The sequence below is a fragment of the Triturus cristatus genome, chromosome 11 (genome assembly GCF_964204655.1).
Source record: "Triturus cristatus chromosome 11, aTriCri1.1, whole genome shotgun sequence".
Lineage (NCBI taxonomy): Eukaryota > Metazoa > Chordata > Amphibia > Caudata > Salamandridae > Triturus > Triturus cristatus.
Window position 1 is genome coordinate 345,251,294 of NC_140594.1, and position 25,408 is coordinate 345,276,701.

The 25,408-nt window shown below is 43.1% G+C and overlaps 1 long non-coding RNA gene across 2 annotated transcripts in view; it reads right to left on the bottom strand.

Moving 5' to 3' along the window:
- The window catches only part of LOC146784154 (uncharacterized), a 99,088-nt gene that overhangs the window by 20,077 nt on the left and 53,603 nt on the right, over window positions 1–25,408 (bottom strand). The gene's annotated exons all lie outside the window — the stretch shown is intronic.

Below are 25,408 nucleotides of genomic sequence, written 5' to 3' on the forward strand. Positions count from 1 at the left end.
TGTTGACAATCAAAGGAGCATTCTAGGACGCTTACTGTTGCGGTTTGTTAGTGACGCAGGATTTAGTAAAGACAACTGTACAAGGAAGGTGATTTATTCTGCGCATTCTGTAGGAAATGTAACTTTGCCAGCTTTTGAGTTTTTGAATATTTTAAAGTGGCAGGTTTCATATTAGAGGTTTATTTTGTTACTTATCATTACCTTGGTGCCTCTTATTGTTTTCTGCATTAGAAGGGTTTTATGCAGTTCATCTGAATATTCAGGCTGTAATATCTTTCCTTTCCTAAATTGTCAGGTTAAAAATATACCCTCTCTGCTGCAAGGTCCCATGAATTCAGAGTAAATGCAGACTGTGCCATATCTGTGGTCTATATATCTAGCGGTGTGGAGCCTCTGCCCTGCGCATGAGTTATGGCACGTCTTTCTACTTTGAACATTTGTTTTTGAACTCCAGCAGTAACGATTTATACTCACTTCAAGAGATCCAGATTGGGATTACTTCCCCTAACTGTCAGAAATCCAAGTGGGGAAACCATCTTGAATCGCAGATGCCCCAATTATATTTCGGGTATAGTCTGGTGCACCCACTTGAGCACCAGAAAAACACAGAATGCGCGGAGGTTCAGTATTTAATGGGTATACAATTTGTGCCCAATTCCAATCTTCTTGCCTAGCTTTGGGGATCAAAAGTTCAAATTGTGTATGTTTTCCCCCCATTTTAACAGATGTGGAAACTGAAAATTTAAAGTATTATTTACCTGGCTGATTTGTACCAGATCCTACCTAGTGCAAATGAAGTCGCATAATAGCCCCAATATGTGCAGTTTTTGCCTGGGATTTAATCTCGTTTTGGGCACAAACTACTATTTTGGGTAGGGATTACCACCAGAGTAGTAATCAAGCTCTAAGTCAACTTTTGGAGAGCGGAACTCTGTTTGCTGGCCGCCCCCACTAGTCATCTAGCTCAATGTCATGTACCACACTGTGGTGGTCAGTGGAAACCTTGTTCAAATTCCAGTTTGTGCAAAAATTGGATTTTCTGCCTAAATTGGGATAATGAGAAGCGTTGTATAACCCCCTCCTTTGGATTTTCATAGGCACATCACCTATTTAGAGAAGGCCTGATAAATTTAGACAAAAATGCCTAGAATGTGGGAAAAACTTCCCATTCTATATGTCTAAACTTATAGTGGTGTGGGAATACCTTTCATGGTATTTAACAGGCCCAGCAACAGTATTGGTGATCCTGGGTACTATATTACCCAACCAATGTCTTGGCGGAATCTATAATGAGCACCTTGTTGTGAAACTGTACTCTCAATCCAAATTTGATGCTACAAAGGATTTTTTGGGCTAGGGAACATTTCACTTTCGTAGACTCCACACATCACTTCCACTCAAGGTTCAAGATACTCAAGTGCCAGTCGCAAATCTGTATCAGGAGAAAAAAAGCAAGAAGTCCAAGAAGACCCTCCCCAATAGACCTTGCTTTAGGACTTACTAGCTACATGTATACATTGAGGACACTAGGAACTCATTCATGGAGCAGTTGAAAGAATTTCATTCGCCAGTCTGTGTGTGAAGACAGTTAATCACTTACAATACTCTTCCTGACAAATTACTCATCATCCTTATTCAGCATGCAGCTAAACATTTTGGTGGGCCTCTTCCTTCAGAGAGGAGCATCCTAGAGACTCTAGGTCTGTATGAACACTGAGCTCTGATTAACCTAGTTTGTCCCATACAACATCGGATCAAGAGCAACTGGTGAGAACTTACTAAGTAAGGTTAGACACCAGTCATCGGTGGGTTCCATAGTTCTTCAGTATATGGCACAGACTGCCCTCTTTACATGAAGTGTTGTTGTCATGACAAGTTAAGAGCATGAATGCGATGCAATATTACCGGATGTGTAAAGATCTGTCAACTGGTTTGGGGGATATCATCGAATAGTTTGATCTGATTTGATAGCTCAACTCAAATAGATGTTACAGATTTGTATAATCAGATGACTCAGAGCATTATTTTGCTTAACCCCTTCAGTGCCCATGACGAGCTGGACTCGTCATGGGCTGCGGTGGCGCTGTGCCCATGACGAGTCCAGCTCGTCATGAACTCCGCCCGCTAATGCAAGGCGCGGCACTGGGCGGGGAAAGGGGCGGGCATCCAAGGGGTTAAGGCTCACTAATCTCCATCCAGAAGTGTAATAAAATGTAATGGGTCTACCTGTTATACGTAAGTCTGTTTGTGGATGTTCAAAATATTAATACCTACAATGTTTGATGAGGAATAAATAAAATCTAACATCAGATTCTACAACAGATACTTGCTTTTGACCTCCTTTATACAGGATTTGTCCCTCCAGTGTACTCAAACATCACATAGTCTTAGTATTCAGGAGAACTACAATGCCTCAAATCGAGTTTAGCACTCACTCCGAGTTCATGACTGGCTCCAGTGCCTTAGTTTTGGTCATTTTCTGATAAGCTGTGGCGGCTCTTCTGCTAAGGCGGAGGAGCGTCGCCCCACTGCTTTGCAGCACTGTGAATAAAGGAAAAATAAAATGGTAATAACTCGTTGTTATCATTTAATTTTTTTCATGCTGCACCAGCACTCTGCAGGGTTGGCTGTCGTCACAGCCAGCAGGGGGAGGAGTGGTATGTGCACTTAAGTGCGCTAAGTGTTTGGTTGGCCATCCTGGGCAGGCCAAACAGTCATGCACACTTTGCATGTTCTTCAGAACATGCCCAGGCCATCTGAGTGCCGAACCACGGTGCTCAGACCAATCACACTGCTGCATTGCAGTATTGTGATTGGCTTAGAGGAAGCCTAGTTGCTTCCTGTTCTGCCTAGGAGAGACGCAAGTAGGCGGTAAGTTTATTATTTTTTTTATTTACCCTCTCTCCCACCGCCCCTGTCCTCCGCCCTCTCAGCCCTGATTCGTGCCAGCCACCATTGCTGATAAGTCAGTAGGATAAACAACAATGATTTACAGTCGAGGGGTAGGTTATAATGTCATCATACAAGTAAGTGTTTGAGATTGTAGCCAGTCTTTAAATGGTAAAAATTAATTAAAAAGGATTGGCAATGCCAATAAAGCAGGCCTATAACTGAAACTGCCTCTTCAGTCACTTGTGAGCTTACGCAGTCAATATATACTCATTCTCATAATGTATAAACTCTTTATAGTCATGTAGTCACCAAGTGATACATTCTTGCATTCACACACTTATCAAGCCACAATAAACAAACACACAAACTCAACAAGAATATGCAGAATAAATTGAAAGAAAAAAAATTGAAAAATGACAACAGCGTGCTGCCTAAGCATGGCAGGTATATGCGTGCAATAAAGAAAAAAAATTAACAAAGCAGGCCATCATGCAATGATATAGTACATAGTGTAGCATTGTGTTAAAAAACCAACTTGGTATAATATTTAGATGCAACATGCTTGCCATCTTGGAGCAATAAAACAATTATACACTATGCACAATACCATTCAAGATTATTGCTCAGTAAACATCACACTGGGCAGCCATTTCATACTGGGCTTGTTATGGCAATCAAAGATGGCAAACATAATGCTTCAGCAATTGGGGGACCATCCTGAAATGGTAAAACAAAGAAACAGTATGGCCAATATCACTCCAAGGTGGTTGCCCTATTTGGACACCGAATTCACATGGGTTGCTGCACACTGCAAATGAACGGAGTGTTAAGCACAAGGCTCTGTCACACTACTGGAGGAGCAGCAGGACATTCTGGAAACACAGAAAAAAAGTGGAGGAAAGAAATGAAAGGGTACCTAAAAGAAGAGAACATGGAAAACTAAAGGACTCATCCACCAGACCAGTCACAGAAGCACATTCATTTTCAGACAGATGTGATCAGGTCAAATATTATCACTTACACAGCAACAGAGCCAGTGTCTAAAGTGGATTGCCCCACTGCCTATGTCAACATCATCATTGAAAGAAGCAAAATATCAATGACACATGCACAGACCAATGAGAGAAGAGGACTGACCCCATCTCTATATGTGTATATATATTTATGTAGATGCAGATTTACTGAAAACGTTCATGTTTAAAGTAACTTTATAGTTAGGTGTTGAAATCACATAACATTTAAAACATTTTAAAGTACTGCAATTTGCCAGTTATAGTTATATGAATTATTACTCAAATCCCTGTAATGCACTGCATAGGACCTCATATATTACATCAATCATGGCATGTTAAATACCATCACTGATATTTTCTATGGTATGATTATTCATGTTCCTCTTTAAACCCTTATTAAAAAAAAAGAGACTTGTTAGTAAAGAGGGTACAGTCATGTACAGGCAAATGTAATTTTAAATGTTTTGTATTTACTGGAAAAGTTCATACATAACCAACAATTCATCTTAACATACACAGAGATTCCATTCTTCTCCACCACAAATCAGTATATTATGAAAACAGGATAAGAACCATCACATCATATTATTCGGGCTTACCCCTAAAAAGAAATGAGTATTGCACATTGTTCCTTATATTAGCAGCTATTAACAGCCCCCCACCTATTGCAGATCCCTCCATAGCCTCAGGGATTTATTATATGGGAGTTACCTCAGTGCGTAAAAATGTTCTAATCCCTTTATTTTTCTCATTTTAGATTGCCAATGTTTAAGGGAGGGAACAGTTTGGACCATCAATTTTGCAAGATTATAGATCTTGCTATAAGAGTAATCAGGAAAACATTTTTCTTCTGTATCAGCTTCAGATTAACACCTGACAAACAGCTCAGTACTACTGCCTGTACATCATTTGAGAACCGAATGTTTACTGTACGTAGGCAGTATTCCTGCATAGTGGCCCAAAACTGTGTAATTTTCGGGTAATTCCAAATGATATGTGTCCAGTTTCCCCCACCCTCCTTCGAGCAACTAAAACCTTTTTTCATATCTGCAGATACATTTTATTGAGGAACACTGGTGTTCTGTATAGCAGCCATTTAGTATAATAATGCATCTGATGGGGACTGGCCCCTATAGAAAGGTGAAATTAAACAAGTTGATCTTATGCCAGGTCTCCGCGGAAATGGTCAAACCCTCTGTTGACTGCCATTTCTGTCGGACTTCACTAAAAATACTAACTTCCTTCTGTAGTCTAAATAGTGCTACCCGGTGCCAAATAGACCATGTGTTCTTGATTTGATCAGTTCTTCCACCAAATCAAATCTAGTCTTTATACTCCTAGGGTCTAATTCTATTAGCAAAAGCCTAATACGAATAAAAGACCATTAGTCAAAGGTAGCGGCTGAGCGCTGGAAGGAGTTCCTCAGACTCTTGTATCAGTTTAGATCTGGTGGTGCCTAGGCTTCACTATTTCAATAGTCAAAACGGAAGATTTTGTATAAAGGAAAGCTACACATTTGTACGGACTTTGGGGAAGCACGTAAAATGTTGGCAACTGTTTGGTAGCCGGGTGATGCTCCCAAGCCGGGGAGCTAACCCTAAGCACTAATTTGCACGCTAGAATAGGGCATGGGTTTCTTTGGGTGCAGAGTGGGGGGGCACTTATTCGCATAGGCGGATGGGTGAGAGTGACGCAGAAAGAGGGCGCCAGTTAAGTTGGGGATTACAGAGGTCTCAAAGGGCACCTCTCCTGTAGTGTCATGTGAGTTTGCAATGATGGAACCCTTGTGATTCCAGATTAACTTTGTAGATCTGTGACGTAAGTGTTAGAGCGTAGTGAAGTGAATGCAGGTTTAGAATGTGGAGTTTGCAGTTACACTCAGAAAAATAAACACGTGGTATACAAATCTCAGTGTGTGGTGTAGGCATTAGAGAGTACTCCGGCTGGGCGAGGATGCTACAACTGGCGGTAAAATGGGGGATTAATAACCTGAAGATTGACAGTTCTCTCCCAGAGAGTTTGTCGTAGTCCATCAAACTGCTTGTGTGTGCCACATGTGCCTCCGTTGAAATGTGGAATCAAAGTTTGGCATATGTAGAGTCAAAGCACAACTCCAGGCAGTGTGAAGCATTTGACAATAACAAAATCTTTGCTAAGAAGTCTACATACCTTTGGCTGAAAACCTGCTGGGAAGGCCGCAAAGAGAGGTACCTGGACTACTATGCAACCTAAAGCCGTACATCATAGGGAGTGATAATACTGTGAGCAGAAGCGCTGCAAAGCAGACATCAACCAGGTGTCAAGCAGTACAAAGAAACGTTTACAAGCAACAACATTCAAATACAGGAAACGATCTTCTGCTTACCAGAATGGAGTAAAGAAAGTCATCATACAATAGAGCTGGGTAGAGAGGCCCCAGGGGAAGCCCCGCGGGGTTGTGCGTGAGAAGCTGTCCATACCCGAAACAGCACACCACCAAAGCTGCCGCGCAGCGGCTCAGAACAACTCCAAAAGTATCCTGAGAAGAATGGGCTCTCATTAAGTCCAAGAGGAAGTTCAAGGTTCCACAGACTGTCCAAGATGACCTAAAAGCCAGCACAGTACAGAGCCTTAGAGATTTTATTGATGAAAAAATTCTTAACAGACAGACAGTGTTGGAGAGAACACCACCCTCAGTGTCAGCCAATCTTGCAAATGGTTACAATGCAGCCACCTTCTTGAAACCACCACCGCCATTCGATACCACCAAAAAGCTGAATATTGATGTCCGATAGACTGCCTGGATAGAGACATTTGATGATTTGATGATACCAAGAAGATTATCAAGTACCGTAAGAAACGTGCTGGTGAAGGTGTAAAAGAAAATGCTGCAAGCTGATGAAACTACATACTGTCAAAGCAAAGCAGCCTTGAATCTCAAGTTCAATCCAATGCTGAATGAAGATTATGAAAAGTACATCTTCAGTCAAGAGCGACAAAGCCGGTGAGACCATCAACAAATTTGTTGAAAGACTGGATACTCTTATCAAACACTAAGTTCAATGAATTTAATGATGAGGAAGCTACACATCTCAGAGAGATTGACATATGCTTGTCAGATTCGTTCAGAAGACGAATGCTGAGAGAACCTCTTAGTCTGGAGCAAATTCTCATGGCTGACAGAGCTGAAGAGCATGCTGTTGACAAACTGCTGACATGGAGGCTGGAGGTGCCATTAAACACTACTACCGTGAGTAGAAAACCTACCACACATACTGAGGTGTAGATGGTTATAATCTAGGTCCTGAAGAATCGCGAGGAGAATAATCCAGTAGCGAGAAACATGTTGACCAGCACTTAGTTAAACAAGGTATCACACGACACAAGACATTACACTCGAGTGTGTGCCTTGTTTCTTGTTTTTAGTTAGGGTAGGAGACCCCCTGAATAAATACTTGTTTACCTCGGCACTCCCAACCCTATTTTAAACTCACCTCACTTCATCTACACTATATTGCCCCCTCACCCGCACTTCACCATACGGCATTCTGATAAAAAGATCTCCGGTAAAGAGCCCCTATGACAGGGAGCCCGTTGGGTATTGCACTGCCGACCCGACCAGGAGCAGCCCAGATGATGAAGCATGACACCTGCAAGGGTGTGTGAGGGCATTATTATCCGATTTATGGATTCCCTACACTGACCCCAGCTCTTGGGGCTTTTGGGTGTCTGGTCTACCCTGACTCTGCACTTTTCTGTTAGAGAGGAACGGCATAACCTTCTTGTAAAACATTTGCTCGGGTCTTTGTTTATGCTGGACCTCCCACTCTTGTGAGAGTGGAAAAGGACCCCCCCTCGTCCCTCCCTATTGGTTACAGCTTTCTGCACGGCTAAACACCGTGGGACCTGTGTTTTGGTGGGTGCATTTTGTTCTATCCCCCTTCCCCTTTTTTAATCTTACTCCACTACACTAGAGTGGTTTGCTCTGACCTAGCTTTACTTTTAAAACTTCCAGACTTTGCCCTGCCAACCTAGCCATGGAAGGCCAGGGCTTAAGTTATGGTGAGGAACAAGCAGCAGAAATTTTAAGGACACCCTCTATCCTTATGACAGTGATGGCTCTACAGGGAGCTATACAGAGGATTGGCAGTCTTTATCAGCCATTGAAGAGGGAATGGGTCAAAATCCCCTTACATGGTGCCCTAATGACTGAGTACCTCAGGGCTAACATCTCACCCAATGGCCTCATAGTTAAAAAATGTCCAAGAATCTTTTGGGAAGATGGACAATTTAAGGTCGAATGGTCTCAGATATCTTGGAAATGCACTAGGGACCTATTGTAAATTGATTATCAATACTGCCAAGAGACTGGCCGATGATTTGCTGACCAGTATCCAAATAGCCGAAAGCAGTCTTAAAAGCGCTGCACCAGGCCCTAGCTTCAAGACCAAATTAACAGAGCTCAACAACGAAATTGCGGAGCATAGAGAATATCTCATGAAGCAGAAAGTTACTAAGCTTCAGAAAGACATAAAACGCTTTGACAAAGAAAAGGTGTATCCTTATCTTAAAGCTGACTTTGTACCATCCGGAACAGGCTACTTATCAGACACTAGTTCCAACTCTACTAGAAGAGGGTCATCAAGCAACAGTGAATCGAGTGGTGACAATTGGCAACCCAACCAATCTAGGAGAGGAGGGAGACAGGGGTACAATACCTACCCCCCTCCACCTCAATACCAGGGACCTGCCTTTTGGCAATATCCTCTTTTCCCACAATGCCCACCCCAATTTGCACCCCCAGCAATGAGCCAGCCTTTTTTAGGCAGAGGTTGAGGCAGAGGGTGCGGGCGAAGAGGGAATCAGCAAGAAAAGCGGGTCCAGTGGGAGGATCCACAACAGCGGGTATACGAAACCCGGAGTCACACGAACAACAAAAAAAGACCCTAGTGGTCGATTTGTCAACTAGAATCCTCAACTAAACGGAAGAAGAGGTACTAGAGAAAGGTCTGGGATTTTTTCCCACACCTCCAGTGGATCACTTTAAACAAACATGCGAACTACACCAATTCTTTAGAAAACTACGCCTCAAAGGATTCTTTGATGGCAAGGTTTACCAACGGGATGACAACTCAGGGTTACATAACCCATTAACCTTCACTCCCAACAATGGGATAATACCCAAGGAAGTCATCACTTATGAACAAGCCGTACTCAAAGAGGTCAAAACCCTCATTACCTCTAGACCCTTTTACAACATGTCCTAGAAAGAGATGGCTGCCAATGAATCACTAGCTAATGACCCCACTCTCACAGTCAAACAAGCTGATAAGGCTGGCGCAACAGTGATAATGGCTACTACCAACTATGACACTGAGTGCCTCAGGCAATATTATACTCCTATTGCCAGAAATCCCACAAAACACCTGACGAATACCATTACAGGCATTGTTGAATCAGCTGAAAATCAGGGATGGCTGAGCAAGAAGGAAGCCTTGTTCCTAAATAAAAAAAGATTTTAAAAAACCCTATTTCTACATTCTTCCAAAGATTCATAAGGGGGTCAATCCCAGTACCAGGGAGACCCATTGTCTCTGGTATAGGCTTGGTTCTAGAACCTTTATCACAGTTTTGTGATCATTTCCTGCAACCGTTGGTGAAACTTGTACCTTCATACTTACAGGACACCATGGATGTATTACGCTTAATACAGCAATTCCCACGGGCTCATGAGATTGACTTCCTCATCATCCTCGATGTAGAAGCACTTTATACCAACATCCCACAGAGGGCCACTTTTGAGGCGATTGAGGAAGACCTTAATCGAGCCACCTGGGAGTCATTGACACCCCCCAGTTTTATCATGGAATGTGCAACATTTGCATTGACCGAGAATTTCTTCGAATTCATGGAGCAACTTTACCATCAGACCCAAGGTACTTCCATGGGAAGTACCTTCGCCCCTAGTGTGGCCTGCCTTTATATGGCAGCCTTTGAGAGACAATATATCCACCACGATTCCAACCCATACCGTGATAACATTATGGAATGGAAGCGGTTCATTGACGACATTCTTATTTTTTGGAAAGGGAACTCAGAAACCCACAGGGATTTCTTGAAGTGGATCAATAACCTTAATCCATATTTGAACTTTACCATCACTGTCTCACCTACACACATATCCTTTCTAGACCTCACTATGAAAATCGAAGGAGGTCATTTGGCAACTACTATGTAAAGAAAGAGCACTGACCGCTACAGCCTCCTTCATTTTAGCACCCATCATCCTAAGTCACTTAAAGAAAACCTACGCTTCGGACAATTCCTGAGAATAAGAAGGAATTGTAGTACGTGAAGGATTATAAATCTGAATCTGAGACCCTTGCAATGAATTTGACAGCAAGAAATTACCCACCTAAGAGCATTGCACTTGCAAAAAAGCGAGCATGCAATAACAACAGAGAGGCCCTTTTGGAACCCAGAAACCAGAATGTGTCTGAGACCGAAACACTTACTTGATCACAACATTCACACCTATTTCCAACAAACTTACCAAGGTGCTAAAGAAACACTGGGGTATACTGAATACGGGTTTCTTACACCTAGAACAACCACGATTCGCGTTTAAACGCTCCAAAAATGTAAAAGATATGCTCATTCACACAAGACCTAAACCTAAGGACACCATGAGACAGAGGACACTTTGGCAGTTACCAGCAGTCACTGGAAATTACCCTTGCGGTTCTTGTGCGGCTTGCGCCTTCACTTCTGTACACAAGACCATCACACTGAATAAGACATTTATCTGAGAATTGAGAAACCACATGAATTGTAACACAGCCAACTGTATTTATTTACTCACCTGTCCTTGTGATCTCTACTATGTGGGCATGACCACTCGCCCCATCAGATTGCGTATTTCGTAACAACGCAGCAACTTTCGCTGCCACAAAAACAATATGAAATTATGCGCACACTTTCTAGAAAAGACACACTCCCCAGACTCTCTCAAATGGGTGATTCCGGAAACTACACAGAATCCTTCCAAAACCAGTCTGTTCACCAAAGAACAGAGATGGATACACCGTTTATCCACATATGATGGAGGACTCAATGATGATATTCCCTGGAGCTCTATCCAGATCTAGGTGTTAAGATGAGATCTTACATGGTAAACCTTAAGGTTTCACAACGCCTATTCATACATTATTGGAGGGTATCCACACCCTGCTCTAACAGATTCATGCTTTTGTGGTCGATTTTCCACTCTAGCAGTACTGTTACCTTACATTTTGCATCTTACTAACAGGTTCCTCACCCCTAAGCCTCTTGACTAACTGTTAAAAACAGTCCCCATCTTTAAACTTCATTTTTTACATCTAGTTTATTACCTTCATTGCGCCCCACTCTTGAACAGCCTCTGCCAGATGGCTACTGCCAGAGGACTGCCCTGACTAAATAGATTGTATTCATGAACTACGGAGAGATCCTCTACCAGTCCACTATCATTATTTTTATCCAACACCATAGAACTTGGAGAGGACCGTAACAAAGTACATTTTTCCTCATGAAAGCTCTTATTACTATTAACAAGCCCCCATTTTTGTTTCTACACTGGTTGCTTTTGACTAATTACTATAGTGGGACCCAATATGCCAAAACAAACTAGTGGTTCGCATACCATTCTAAGATGGGCGCCACATTAGCCACACAATCATTGAGGCACCAATCCCCTTCCCCACCCACATCCGTAGGAACATGACATGCGCTGTCCATTTGAACCCGAGTAGGAATCTAAACATCTACCTCCCGGGACCCGGTGGACAGGGCAGGTCCACGTTTCTGCATTATGCGCCTTAACCGTAAGTAAAAACGCAACGCTGCGTTGGTGTCACTGCTGTGTTTGGTTGTTTAGCACTCCGTAGTATACTTCCCAGACCGGTTGACTCTCCGATGCTAGGGGACGTTACCGGCTGTGACTTAGGTAGCGCTTGAGCATATTTTAATAGACCAACGGGGAACTGACGGTTATTGGGCACAATAGACGTTTACTAGCCGCTTTATAACACAACAAAGCAACTTTCTGCCTTTATCTGACTACCTCCTCTATCGTATGCTACACTTTACGCTGGCCACCGTGCAAAACATGTTGAGAACACTACACTTTTGGGAGAAATTGAGAGGTATTTACACCGCCTTGCCACCAGACCCTAGCGGTCAGGTTATCTTAAGGACTTGACAAACACCATGTCCCTTAGTGGGCTACATTCGGCAGACACGCAAATACGGTCTTTGTCTTGACCTGCCCACGCCAGTCACATATTACACGAGGGAAATACCAATATTATCTCCATTAAGACATGAGCAAACTGTCCCGATTCTTGAACTTACCGTGAATATTTTCCTAGTCCTTAGCCCACACACTAACGAGCAGCTAAGGGCTATTTAGTGAATTCAACATGACTCTCTGTGCGTAGATCAACAGACGAAGAGAGACCATGTACTTGGTATACAACTACAGTTACCACTACCCTTTTTTATATGAATTGTCTCTCTGCTTAAGTCCTACAATTATAGGAACCATGAGCTATGCATATCCCACCGGGTACTGTTGAAGCCTGGGGTTTTACTGATTAGGGGGAGTACCTCATTTTGTTTCTGCTGCATCACGGTTTTTCCATAGGGGCTTAGAGTCACATCAGCTCACTGTGGAGACCCACCACCTGTTTCTAATAGAAACGTTTTAATTCTCCAACGTAATTACGCTCACTTCACGTCTGTTTTAGTTTAGAAGTCAGAGTCACTGTTAGACTGTGTTTATGCTTAGATTGTACCACTTCAACCTGAACGATATGTATATGGTTTTTTGTCTCCCAACAACAGGTAGATCCAGGTACTTTAATCATTAGACACTACTACCATGAGTAGAAAACCTACCACACATACTTAGGTGTAGATAGTTATTATCTAGATCCTCAAGAATCGCGAGGAGAATAATCCAGTAGTGAGAAACATGTTGACCAACACTTAGTTAAACAAGGTATCACACGACACGAGACATTACACTCAAGATTGTGCCTTGTTTCTTGTAATTAGTTAGGGTAGGAGACCTCCAGAATAAATACTTATTTATCTCGGCACTCCCAACCCTATTTTAAACTCACCTCACTTCATCTACACTATATTGCCCCCTCACCCGCACTTCACCATACGGCATTCGGATAAAAAGATCTCCGGTAAAGAGCCCCTATTACAGGGAGCCTGTCGGATATTGCACTGATGACCCGATGAGGAGCAGCTCAGATGATGAAGCATGACACCTACAAGGGTGTGTGAGGGCATTATTATCCGATTTATGGATTCCCTACACTGACCCCAGTTCTTGGGGCTTTTGGGTTTCTTGTCTACCCTGACTCTGCACTTTTCTGTTAGAGAGGAACGGCATAACCTTCTTGTAAAACATTTGCTCGGGCCTTTGTTTATGCTGGACCTCCCACTCTTGTGAGAGTGGAAAAGCCCCCCCCCCCTCCCTATTGGTTACAGATATTAGTAAACCATAACATGAATGCTCATCATAAAATAGTAAGTCAGTTTCCTTCCTTGTTTCATGGGCAAGGAAAACTCAAGACTATGAAAGTCCAATTACACATTAATCAGGACGTACGTCCCATTGCTCAAAGACACAGACAAATTGGCTTTCATTTACAAGAAGCTGTTGAAAAAGAACTTGAATCCTTACTCAGACATAATATCATTGAGCGTTCCACTTGTCCAACACCCTGGGTTTCTCCCATAGTGGCAGTACCCAAAAAGGACAGTGAAGGAGCTGTATGCATCTGCATGGATATGCTGCAAGTGAACAAGGCAATCGAAAGAGAACGACATCCAGGTCCACGCACTGCAGACTTAAGAACACAAATCTTGCAAATACATTTTCTCACCTTGATTTGAATAAAGGATATCATCAGTTGGAAGCTGAGGAGAATTGAAAGTATATTACAACCTTTTCTATACATATTGGTCTGTTCCATTACAAAAGACGGAGTTCCGGTGTGTCATCAGCTGCTGAGCTGTTTCAAGATGTCATTCAACCTACTATACAGCCTGTCACGAATGCTTTCAATTATAGTGATTCCATATTGGTCTTCGGAGCTTCACAGAAGGAGCTCAAAAAACTCTCATGCAAGTGTGTGGTTTGCTCACTGATGCAGGTTTAACTCTGAATGCTGAGAAATGTGAGTTCCATAAGACAAAGTTAAAATTATTTGGCCATATATTTTCTGATGGGAGAATAACACCTGATCCAACTAAAGTGCAAGTGTTGTCAACTGCCAGTCCCCCACAAGAGGTCTCCATGTTACGTTCTTTCCTTGGCATGGCCAGCTATTTTTCAAGATGTATGCAAGACTTAGTCCCCTTCAGTACACCATTAAGAGACTTGACGAAAAAGAAGGTTCCTTTTCACAAGTAACCTTCCAGAAAGTCAAACACGCTATTGAGAACACTACTAAAATGGCCTGCTTTGATACAAAGCTTCTTACTGAGGTTGTTGTCTCTGCTAGCCCTGTCGGGTTGTGAGCCATTCTTGCACAGCACATCGGTCATCCAAACGCTCGGAGATGTATTGTGGCATATGCAAGCCAAAGTTTGTCCCAAACTGAACATGCTTATTCACAATCTGAGAAAGAAAGCTTAGCAGTGGTGTGGACCTGTGAGCATTTCTACTTATTCTTGTATGAGGAACCCTTGATGCTTGTGGCAGATCATCAAGCATTGTTGACCATCTTTGGCAATCCAAAGACAAAAATGCCGCCTTGCATTGAACATTGGGGTCTGTGATTGCAAAAATACAACTGCACCATTGTGCATCATCCAGGGAAAGATCAAAATCCTTCTGACTACTTCTCAAGAGTCCTTTTACAGTGCCCTGGCACTTCTTCTAAGATGGCTGAAGCATATATACATTTCATTGTGCACCCCAGCTGCCATTTCGATGGAACAAATTGTCACGGACAAGATAGTGACATGCTAAAACTGAAAAACATTATTACACATCAGTCTTGGTACCAGCACTCTTGACCTCTTGCCAGTGACAGTAAATACCAGAAGTTTAAAAATGTCAAAGATGAACTGCCCATTACTCGGGAAGACATTATTCTAAGAGGTTCAAAAATGGTCATTCCGAAGACCCTGCGACAACAGATAATTTGTGGCCCATGAAGGACACAGTGGGATTTTTGCCACCAAAACAAGCTCTCTGAGATAGAGCCTGGTTTCAACATCTCAACAAGCGGGTTGAAAGAACTAAAGGTCTCTCATCTATGGAACTGCCGGTCATCGAAAACCACTCAACACACCTTAAGCATGTCAGAGTTGCCAACTCATGCATGGGAAAGAATTGCTGTTGACTTCTTCGGTCTTCTTGATAACGGACATCACCGGATTGTGATCATTGATGAATACTCCAGTTTTCCATTGTTTGACGATCTCTAATCTATCACTCAAGAAAGAGTCAGAGAGATTAGATGGGGTGTTCCTGCGATCTTAAAGTCTGGCAATGGCCCAACTTTCAACAGTCAAGAATTCAGAGACTTTCTCAGTCATCTTAATGCGAAGCAACAGAAGAGCACACCTCTTTGGCCACAGCCCAATGGCATTGTCGAACGTTTCACGAGTACTCTTAAGAAAGCTGTCTAGCGTGCTGTACTAGAAAAGCTCAACCTTAAAACCATCTTAAATTTGACTCTTTAAGCTTACCATTCAACCCCTCACTCAACCACAGGTGAAAGCCCTAAAACCTTGATGTTCAGGAGAGCCATGATGACCAAGTTACCTCAATGTAACAGCAGATCAACAACTGAGGAAGAAACCCGCATGAAAGACTTAAATTTTAAAAGGAAAATGAAAACCTAGGTAGACAAGCGTTGACATGCAAATGATGTTACATTCACTAGAGACAGAGTGCTTGTTCATCAACACAGAAAGCAAAAGTCGGATGTTGCTTTTGATTCTGAACCATTTCATGTTTTGACCAGCAAAGGACACAGGTGACTGGCCAACATTCTAGAAATCCCTCATGCAAGATTCCTTGCTTTTCCAACACGGCTCATAGCACATCTGGTACTGGTATCAATATAGAGACTGGGTCTGAAAGGACAAGTGAAGACCCCCTGAATGCTGTTGTTCCAACTTCACCAACGCAGGTCATGGACACTTCTACTGCCTGTCACCAGTTTGCAAAGAAATGGTCGGGATGTGTGATCAAAGCAAGATGAAGACTCATTGAAAAGCTAGAATTGTTTATTTAACAGAGAGGAGGGTTTAGTTTCGTGTGAGTTTGCATCGACTGAACCCCTATGGCTCCTGATGCACTCTGTAGAATTGTGACTGAAGTGTTAGAGAGTAGTGAAGCAAATGCATGTTTAGAATGTGGGGTTCGAAGTTACACGCAGAAGAATAAAGATGTGTTATACTAAGCTCTGAGTGAGGCATACTCATTGGCGAGTATGCAGGCTGGTTGGATGCTGCAACTCTCCCAGTGGAAAGGACAAGGTTGAAGGTATACACTGGGAAGGGCCTCCAAATTGAGGAGGGGAACGGGAAGGGGGCACATTCCATTAAATGAAATGGAAGTGTTTGTACTATGAGAAATTGCAAAAAGCATCAACCTGCAGAGAAATACATATTCAGTACTTTTTAGAACTAAGGGTTAGTGCAATGATGTGGTGCAATGTTGCAAAATGCTTGCACATAAGCACAGAGTCAATTTGGCCCAGCGATTTTGCACACAACTCTTTAAATCGTTAAGGGGTTTGGAAAGAATTAGCATTTTGGGGACTTTTCTGACGTATCCTAAAATAGGGAGGTGTGTGGTAGGACAGTGCACTTTAAAGCTTAAGCACTTTAGGTAGGTATATGGAGCAAAGAAAAGCGACAGGCTGAACTATGAAAAATGTCAAATATATCAGTACTCGCCTTGTCTGCAATACCTATAGACACTAAGGACTTATGTTACACCGGTTTCCAGATAACAGATGAAACCACAGAATGATTGTTTGAAAATAGTCTTGTTCAATGCCAACCGACTGAATAATAAACGCAAGGCTAGAGCAATTGAGGATTGGCTGAAAGGACACTCCCAAGATATTGTTCTAATTCAGGAGACCCATTTCTGGGAGGGGGTAGAGCAGAGCTGCACAATGTTCAAGCACTGGGCTGGGTTTGAGTGCATTTCAAGTGCAAAGGCAGTCGACAGGGGAGTTGTGATGTATAGAAATAAACATCTCCAATATCGTATAGGCACCTCCCAAATGGATAAAAAGGGGAGATGGGCACTGGTCAATGGCTTAATCAGTTAAGTTAGAAGGACAGTTGCAGCAATCTAAACCCCTTAGTAGATTATACTGCCCCACGAGCTGAGCTTTTTCAGCCACTTATAACCCTCGCTGAGAAAATGATCTTGGTAGAGGATTTCAGTTTTTTTCCAAAGAACGACTCAACATCCAACTCGCATAAACAAAACAGGCCCCAAATGGCCAAATTAATCCCTGAACATACAGGGAGTCTTAATTTAGTTTATCTATGGCGAGAAAAATATCCAACTAGGCGTGAGTACACCTGTATCTTAGAAATACTCAATTCTGTGGCTAGATTAGATTACTTCTTATCCTCTTATGATTTAAGTTTAAGTAGTTACAGTCATATTTCAAATGGATTTTATAAGCACTCATTGGTTGAAATGCTGGTGACCAGGATCAAACTAGATCAGCCAAATGGCAGATGGTCCTTTAGTAAGGTGAGACAGGGAGATGAGGCCTGGTGCACTGGGATTCAACACAATATTGTTAACTATCTTGAACTGAATACCAATTATGTCAGTGTAAAAACTTTCTGGGATCCTTTAAGGCAACTATTTGTGCTTGTAATACCTCCAAGGGCATCATGGAATAAGCAGCTTGTAGAGAGGAGAGAAGAGCTAGAATTCGCCATCAACCTGGCCAGCGAAAAAGTCTTAAGCTATAAAAACCCACATAAATAAACAGGGGCTTAGGAAGGTGAAACAACTAATGCAAAATTATTATTACGAGCAATATTATATCTCTAACAGTGCCTCTCTGCAAACGACATACAAAGAGATTGAGTATGCTGGCAGGTTCCTAGCTTGGTAGTCCCAGGAAAGACATACTCAGAATATGATCACATCACTTTTTTGAGGCAGAGACAAAGACACAAACAACAGACCCAAGATAAGTTTCTAAAACACTATAAGCGGGTATATAGTGTGGAACAGAAGGTCGATATTTCTCCACTCAAGACGTTTTCTGAGCCAAATTCCCCACTGTGAAGTAAAAGCAGAGACAAGCACATGCACTCATGAGTGGGTTCTCCTAATGGAGGTCGAGCAAGTCACTAAACCCCTAGCTAATGGGAAGGCATTTGGGGAGAATGATATACCAGCCAAATTGTATAAGAAAATTTTACCCACTTTATAGTTTGAAATACTGAAGTTCGCCAACCATATTTTAAAGTGGGGAAAAATCCCATCATCTTTCTACACCACCATAGTGGTTAGTTTCCTATGATTATAGTGTATTGATAATTAATACTTTTTCATTGATAGTCAAACTTTAAAAAGTTTGAGACGCCATCAAAATCTATAGAACATGTTTATTCCCTAGATAATTGAAAACGTAAAAAATAGGGCTACATACACTAAATGTGGGTAAGTTGACAAATCTGTAATCTTTAATGCACAACAGTAAAAGTAATGTCCATTAACTGTCAATTACTTTTAAAGGACTGGTCTCATGGCTTTTAACATGCTGTGAGTAATGCAACAGGTTAGGACCTATGCAATGCATGATTGGGGTTCAAGTTATAGTTTGTTCACTAAACTATAAATGGTACATTGTCATCAGATTTGAAGTTGAACATAGGCCTAATTCCCTGAGGGCAACCTCCACCCAATCCTCCACTGTGCATAGCGTTCAACCCTCCCTTCCTACACTGTGCATGGCCTCCGTACAGGTACTGTACCCAACCCCCCAACAGCAGACACACAAAAGTTGACGGGAGGAATGCTTGCAATAAGTCTAACAACTGGAAATTTCTCAGGGTAGCATTTCAACCAGTGTTCATTTGTCCACTTGCCACCTCATTTTGGATCCCGCCGTATGCCAATCAGCCTTGACCCTGCTCCAATTGGAACAGCCCAACCCTAACTGCCAGGTCAGAGCCTCCCCGTACTGGAACAAAAGTGAACCAAGATTGATTTTGCCCCAAGTGGGGTTGGTCAGTCAGGTGTAGCTTAGTTCAAGTGGCACAGTGAGCATGAGTGCACATCAAACACTTGGAAGGTGAAAGAAAAAATGCTTGCAACAGGGTTAACCACTGGAAACCCCCACCAGCAACCGGTAAGGAATACACTACTGGTGGCCAACTCCCATGCCCATGCAAATGAGGGGGTTGAACATGTGCCCAACTTCCACTGTGCACGGGCTTGAACCTGCCCAGTGGCGGTTGGCCACATGGTCTGATCTATGAACAGACACTTGTATCTTCTTTTTTGGAATTCTTTTTTTTTTTACTTTTTTGTTGGAACTGAGATACTAGTGTGGACCTATAATAATACACAGGAGAGCCTTCCTGGGTACTAGAGATCCAAATGCTGGAACCACAGTTCCTACAACAGAAAAAATAAAAATAAAGTTTAACCCCAAGGAATGTATCAAAGAGCAACCCCACCCCCCGCATGGAAATGCTCACCATGCACGCCCTTCTCCAGGACTTGGAAACAGAGTCTCAGAGTCTTGCAATGGCAGCTGCAACATCTTTTCTCATTTTGCGGCCACCCAATCTGATAATTCCCCTGCTCCAGATCTTTCTCTGGACCCTCCTGGTTTTGCTCCCCACTCGACAAATCAGTGTAAAAGGGTCCATGAAAGAGCACATGGTGGAAGAACTTTTTTTTTTTTTTTTTACAAAGTTTCATGAAAATTCGTCAAACAGTAGTACCAAAGTTATTTAGAAAACAAAAAATCCTTTCCTATGGAAAGTCTGATCTATCTAAAACTTCGCTGGCTTTATGAACGGCAGAGATATATATATATATATATTCATTGAAAAAAATAAAGGTTACAGGGACATTATAGTTAGGCTCAGATTACACTCATACAAAACCATTAAAATTCAGCAGTTACCTAAGCTAACTATAACTTACGCCCCCGCAATGCACCGCTTATGACCTCGTAATTTACATCACTAATGACATGGTCAGTGACATCAGTAACGAGATCATTGATGACATCTCAAATGACATCACTGATGACATCATCCACAGAGCGCAAATGTTTCGTAAAAGTTTCTGAGCGTTAAAGTTATATACTAAGGTACTACATAAGTTAAATTAGTATTATTTTTGTACTACTAATGAGTGATACCATTTCTAATATATGTAATCTCAGTGGCACTGTGACTGTCTGTGTGGGAGTGGATGTGTGACTGGCCTATGGGTGAATAGGTGTGTGCGCGACTAGCTGATTAGGTGTGTGAGTAGGTGTGTGTGTGTGTGAGTAGGTGTGTGTGTGTGTGAATAGGTGTGTGTGGGTAAGTAGGTGTGTGTGAGAGTGGTTGTAAGGGTGAATAGGTGTGTGTGCGCGAGTAGCTATATAGTCAGGCGTGTGTGTGTGTGAGAGAGAGTGTGATTGTCTGTATCAGTGGCTGTGAGAGTGGCTCTATGGGTGGATGAGTGTGTCTGAATGGCTGTATGGGTTGAGTGACTGGGTGTGTAAGTGGAAGTATGGTTAAGTGAGTGGCTGTTTGAGTATATGGCTATGTGAGTGGGTGTGTGAGTAGCTGTTTTGCACAGTAAATATTTGAGTGAGGGGCTGTATAGATGTGTGAGTGGGTGCATGGGTGATTTTATTGGTGTGTTAATGGGTATGGAAGTTGTTTTGTGGATGTTTTAATGGACGTGGGAGTGGCTGTATGGGTGAGTGAGTAGCTCTGTTAGGAGCTGTATGGGAGTGTCATGTAGTTCCTATAAAAAGTATACAGGATCTGCGCGTTTAGACAACATACACTGGATTGGTGTCAGATGAACTCTGATCACCCCCACCGGCTATGTTGGCCTTTTTGTGGACCAACTAGCTCACAGTGCCACTATACTTTCTTCTTACCAATGAGAGAATAGTTCTTGGCAACCATCGAACATGACAACCCTGATCCCTCAGGATCGTGAAAACAATAGACTTCCTTTCATTCAGTCACTCGTGCTTACTTAGTTTGTCTCAGAAAGATACACCGAATAAAACAGGCTGGGCGTTTTCAATAAGTATTTATTGAACAGTTGTTATTCTGGTGTAAAATGGATGTGCTGCAACAACCGTTAGACAGTATAAGATATAAATGATTAACAGTACTATGAAGGTAAAAGGATGGTATAGTTCTACCATCTTACTATAATCATGGTTACAGTCAAGTATATAAAACACAAGATAAAAGATATGTACTCCTACGATACCTTCCCTAACTAGATGTACCTACGTGTACCTAGCATGAGTGTAGGTGTTAAGCCAAGAATCCCTCTAGGATTTAGTCAACCCCATTACCTGAAGTGTGAGACTGAGGGACCCCTTCCTGGTCTCGAGCTGAACACCCCGCAAGGGATGTTAGACCACTGTGAGCTGGAGTATCTGCACGCAGGAATCTCAGCGTCTCTGGTCAGTGTGTCGGCCGGGAAGTCTAGGTCTCCTATGTCTATCTTAGCAAGATGTGGTGTATATATATCCATAGGTCTCCCCAGGGGTCCTACCTTGCTGTATTACTTTGCCGGCCTAAGGATGACATTGGGTATGAACTTTACACATAGATTATATACAGGAGATGACAGACCTGCTGTGCTTCCAAGAACCCTCATGCATAATGTATGAGATTTCAAACTAGGGAAAACCCGTGTTCTGAATGCAGTGTCGTATCTAGGTAAAAAGTCAGTCCCCGTAAAACCTTGGACAAGTGTAATGTAGGGAGAGAATATAGGTGAAGGGTAACGAGTTTACCAAGGCCTATGTTATGGTACATATATGGAATATAACACCCACTCCTCTTCCGAATGGACGACATGGTTAAATTCTAAAACGTACTACTAGGTGGACTAGATACTTGTACGCATATATATATATATATATATATATTTTTTTTTTATTATTTAATTTTTATTTCGGCCAATTTGGCCATAAAAGATATACAAAAAAACACATATGAAACATGTAAAACCATCAAAGAAAAATAATCAGGAAACACATTTGGTACAATGTAAAATCATTCCACCCTACGAAAAAAATACTACTAGGGTGAATCAGATAAAAGGCCATGCGATTAAAATTATGAACTTAAAATTAGGTGGGAGCCTGCGACTTTAGGATACGGGTGCGAATATACCAGACATTAGTAAGAAATTTAGCTAGTGCAAACACAATTGGACCTGAAACGTCAGTTTTTAAAATTCTATACACCGGGAGGTACTCCCTAAAACCAAGGTTTCTGATGAGTGGTAGGAGCCAATGTTTCCTGGCGGCCGTGTAAGTTGGACAAAACAAGACCACATGCAGATCGCTTTCCTCGGCACACACACATGCCGGGCATTGCTTGGTAGAGGGCGGTGTTGACCAGGAGCTGGTGTAAGATCGCAGAGGTAATGTGCCATATCTCCATTGGAGAAATAGCTTCCTGGCCAACACAGGAGACATAGCGTCCAGGACCCTCTCCAGCCTGTATGAGTCCTTGCTTTGCGCGAATACAGATGTTAATGACCCCTCTTCCTTGCAGTCTAGGGCCATAGATAATTTCTGCTCGTGATAAGCGTTGGCCAAAGCTCTTCGTGCGATCCTTAGTGAGGCGTTAGCAGGATCCGACCACAGGTCGGGGAGCCCCAGTCTCACACAGGACTTTTTTATATATTTTATCCACGGGATCTGTAGAGCTTTAGGGTGGGTTAGAAACTCCCTCAGTTCCGCCCTGTAGGTAGAAAGTTCTTCACTGCTCCATAGCCTTCGCCAGAAGACTATGGGTCTGAGACCTAGTTCATCTGCTATTGGTCTCAGTCCCAGATCCATCCTCAAGGGGAGGAGCGGAGTGCTAGGCGGGAGTGCTACTATCTGTCTAATGAAGTTATTCTCAGTTATAGACAAACTGCAGGAGGCTGTATGACCCCACAGTTCCGCCCCATACATCAGAGCTCCTCTGGCCTGTGCCTTATAGATCTGGATAAGCGGCCCCAACGGTCGATATGTGAAGCTTTTCATCAACCGAGCAATGCCGCCAGTGGTCTGCACTAATTTAAGATTAACCCTAGTCTGGTGTGTTCCCCAAGACATGGTTTCATTCAACGTTACACCGAGATATTCAAAGGTGGAGACTCTCTCTAAACGTGATGATCCCAGTAGGGAGTTCGGGCGTGATCTTAGGGTTGGGTTCAGGACCATAAACTTGGTTTTGGTAGCATTGATTTCTAACCCCCTGTCTGTGCAGAATGCCACAAAAGAATCAAGGATCCTCTGTATCCCCATAGGGATTTTGGACAGCAGCAGGGTGTCATCTGCAAACATAATTGCAGGCACCCTGCTGCCATTCAACTTTGGGGCATCAGTGTATTCGGTGCCATTGAGATGGGCGATTACCCCGTTGACAAAGAGGCAGAACAGGGTCGGTGCCAGTACACAGCCCTGTCTAACCCCCCTGTCAACGGGGAATCTGTCCGTTAATTCCCCAAGTTTCCCGCACCTGACCCGGGCATAGTTATTATGATGCAATCTCTTTAAAATTATCAGGATATCCGGGGGGACCCCCATCTCAGCCAGAACACTCCAGAGTTTCCCTCTGGGCACGAGGTCAAAGGCGGCCCTCAGGTCCACAAATATGGTGTATAAACTGCCACCTTCCAATATCGCTGCCCTCCAATAGATAACGTTCAAACGAAAAACCTGATCCACTGTAGAGACTCCCTTCCTAAATCCCGCCTGATACGGACTAAGGGCGCCCGTCTCCTCCACCCAGTCCTGAAGCCGATTCAGCAGTATCCTGCCAAACAGCTTCTGTGACACGTCAATTAAACTGATTGGTCTATAATTGGCTGGGAGCAGGAGCGAGCCCTTTTTAAATATAGGAACCACCTCTGCCCCCAGCCAAGTACTCGGGATTTCCATGCCGTGCAAAACTCCATTAAACACAGCGGCCAGATAGGGGGCCCAAACATCGGGCTCCTGCTTAAACAGGTCCCCAGGGAGGCCATCCAGTCCTGGCGCCTTTCCACCTTTAAGTCCTGTTAATGCTACCTTCACCTCCCCCACTGTTATCAAATCCCCGTCATACTCTGCCAATCCAGTACCGATATCAGTCATAGTTTCTCCCATCTCAGAACTGTAGAGAGACTGGAAGTGTGCCTGCCACACCCCTGCTGCAATATTTGGCTCTATTGCCGAATGGAGGTTCCCCGACCCCCCATTTACTACTCTCCAAAACATTCGGTGGTCTCTTGTTGCGAGGGAAGTGGTGAGCTCCTCCCACTGGTTCTCCTCCCATTCAGTTTTAGCGTGGGTGACTAGTTTTTTATAAGCCCGTCTACTTTCTCGCAGCTTCTCTCTGCCTATTCCCTCCTTGATGCTTCTGAGGAGTTCTCCCTTAGCCTTCCTGCAGGCTGCATTGTACCATGAGGACTTGTGTTGCTGGGCCCTCCTCTGATTCTGTACCTTACTAAAAAGCTCAGAGGCCGCTCCCTTTATAAGGTCCTCATGAGCCTGGTATAATTTCTCATGGGAGTCTTTATTGCCCACGTCATTAGCTAGATCTCCCACTTTTTCCAAAATAGGAATTAGGCCTGCATAGAGCTTCGAGAGTTTCACTTGGCTCGTGGCTAGTTTTTCCCACCCGATTCTTCTCCTGTTGTTATCTAATAGAAGTTCAGGTTTGATCTCCTCAATGGTTGTTATCGAGGCTTCTAGCCTGGGATGGCTAAGATCGAGTTCAAGGGCATTATGATCACTATCTAGTCTCTCCATAACCCTAAAGTCCAAGATAGAAGACCAGTTCACTATCTGTACAAGGGCATAGTCCAAGCGGGACTCTCTTTCCACTCTGTTATACGTGGTTTTGCTTGGTACATCAGACTTAATGCGTCCATTGCAGGCTCTAATTCCATGCTTTAGGGTAAGGGCAGTAATCTGCAGTGCTACAGGCGTCCATGCCTTCGGGGAGGGTGCTACTACAGAAGGTACTGACCACCTGGACTCTTCTTCCATGGGGAATCCCTCTAGGAGGCCGACCAGCGGCTCGAAATGGGAATTTAGATCCCCTCCCACTATATAAGGAATGTCTCTTGGCATTTCCGATAAATAGGCTGAAAGCTCCTCTACGGTGGAAGATTCACGCGAAGCTCCCACTGGCCTGGAGTAGATATTTATCAGGGCAAGTTTCGCTAGGTTCGGCCAGGCTAATAGAACCACTAAGATGTCGTCTGATGGCACCGGTAG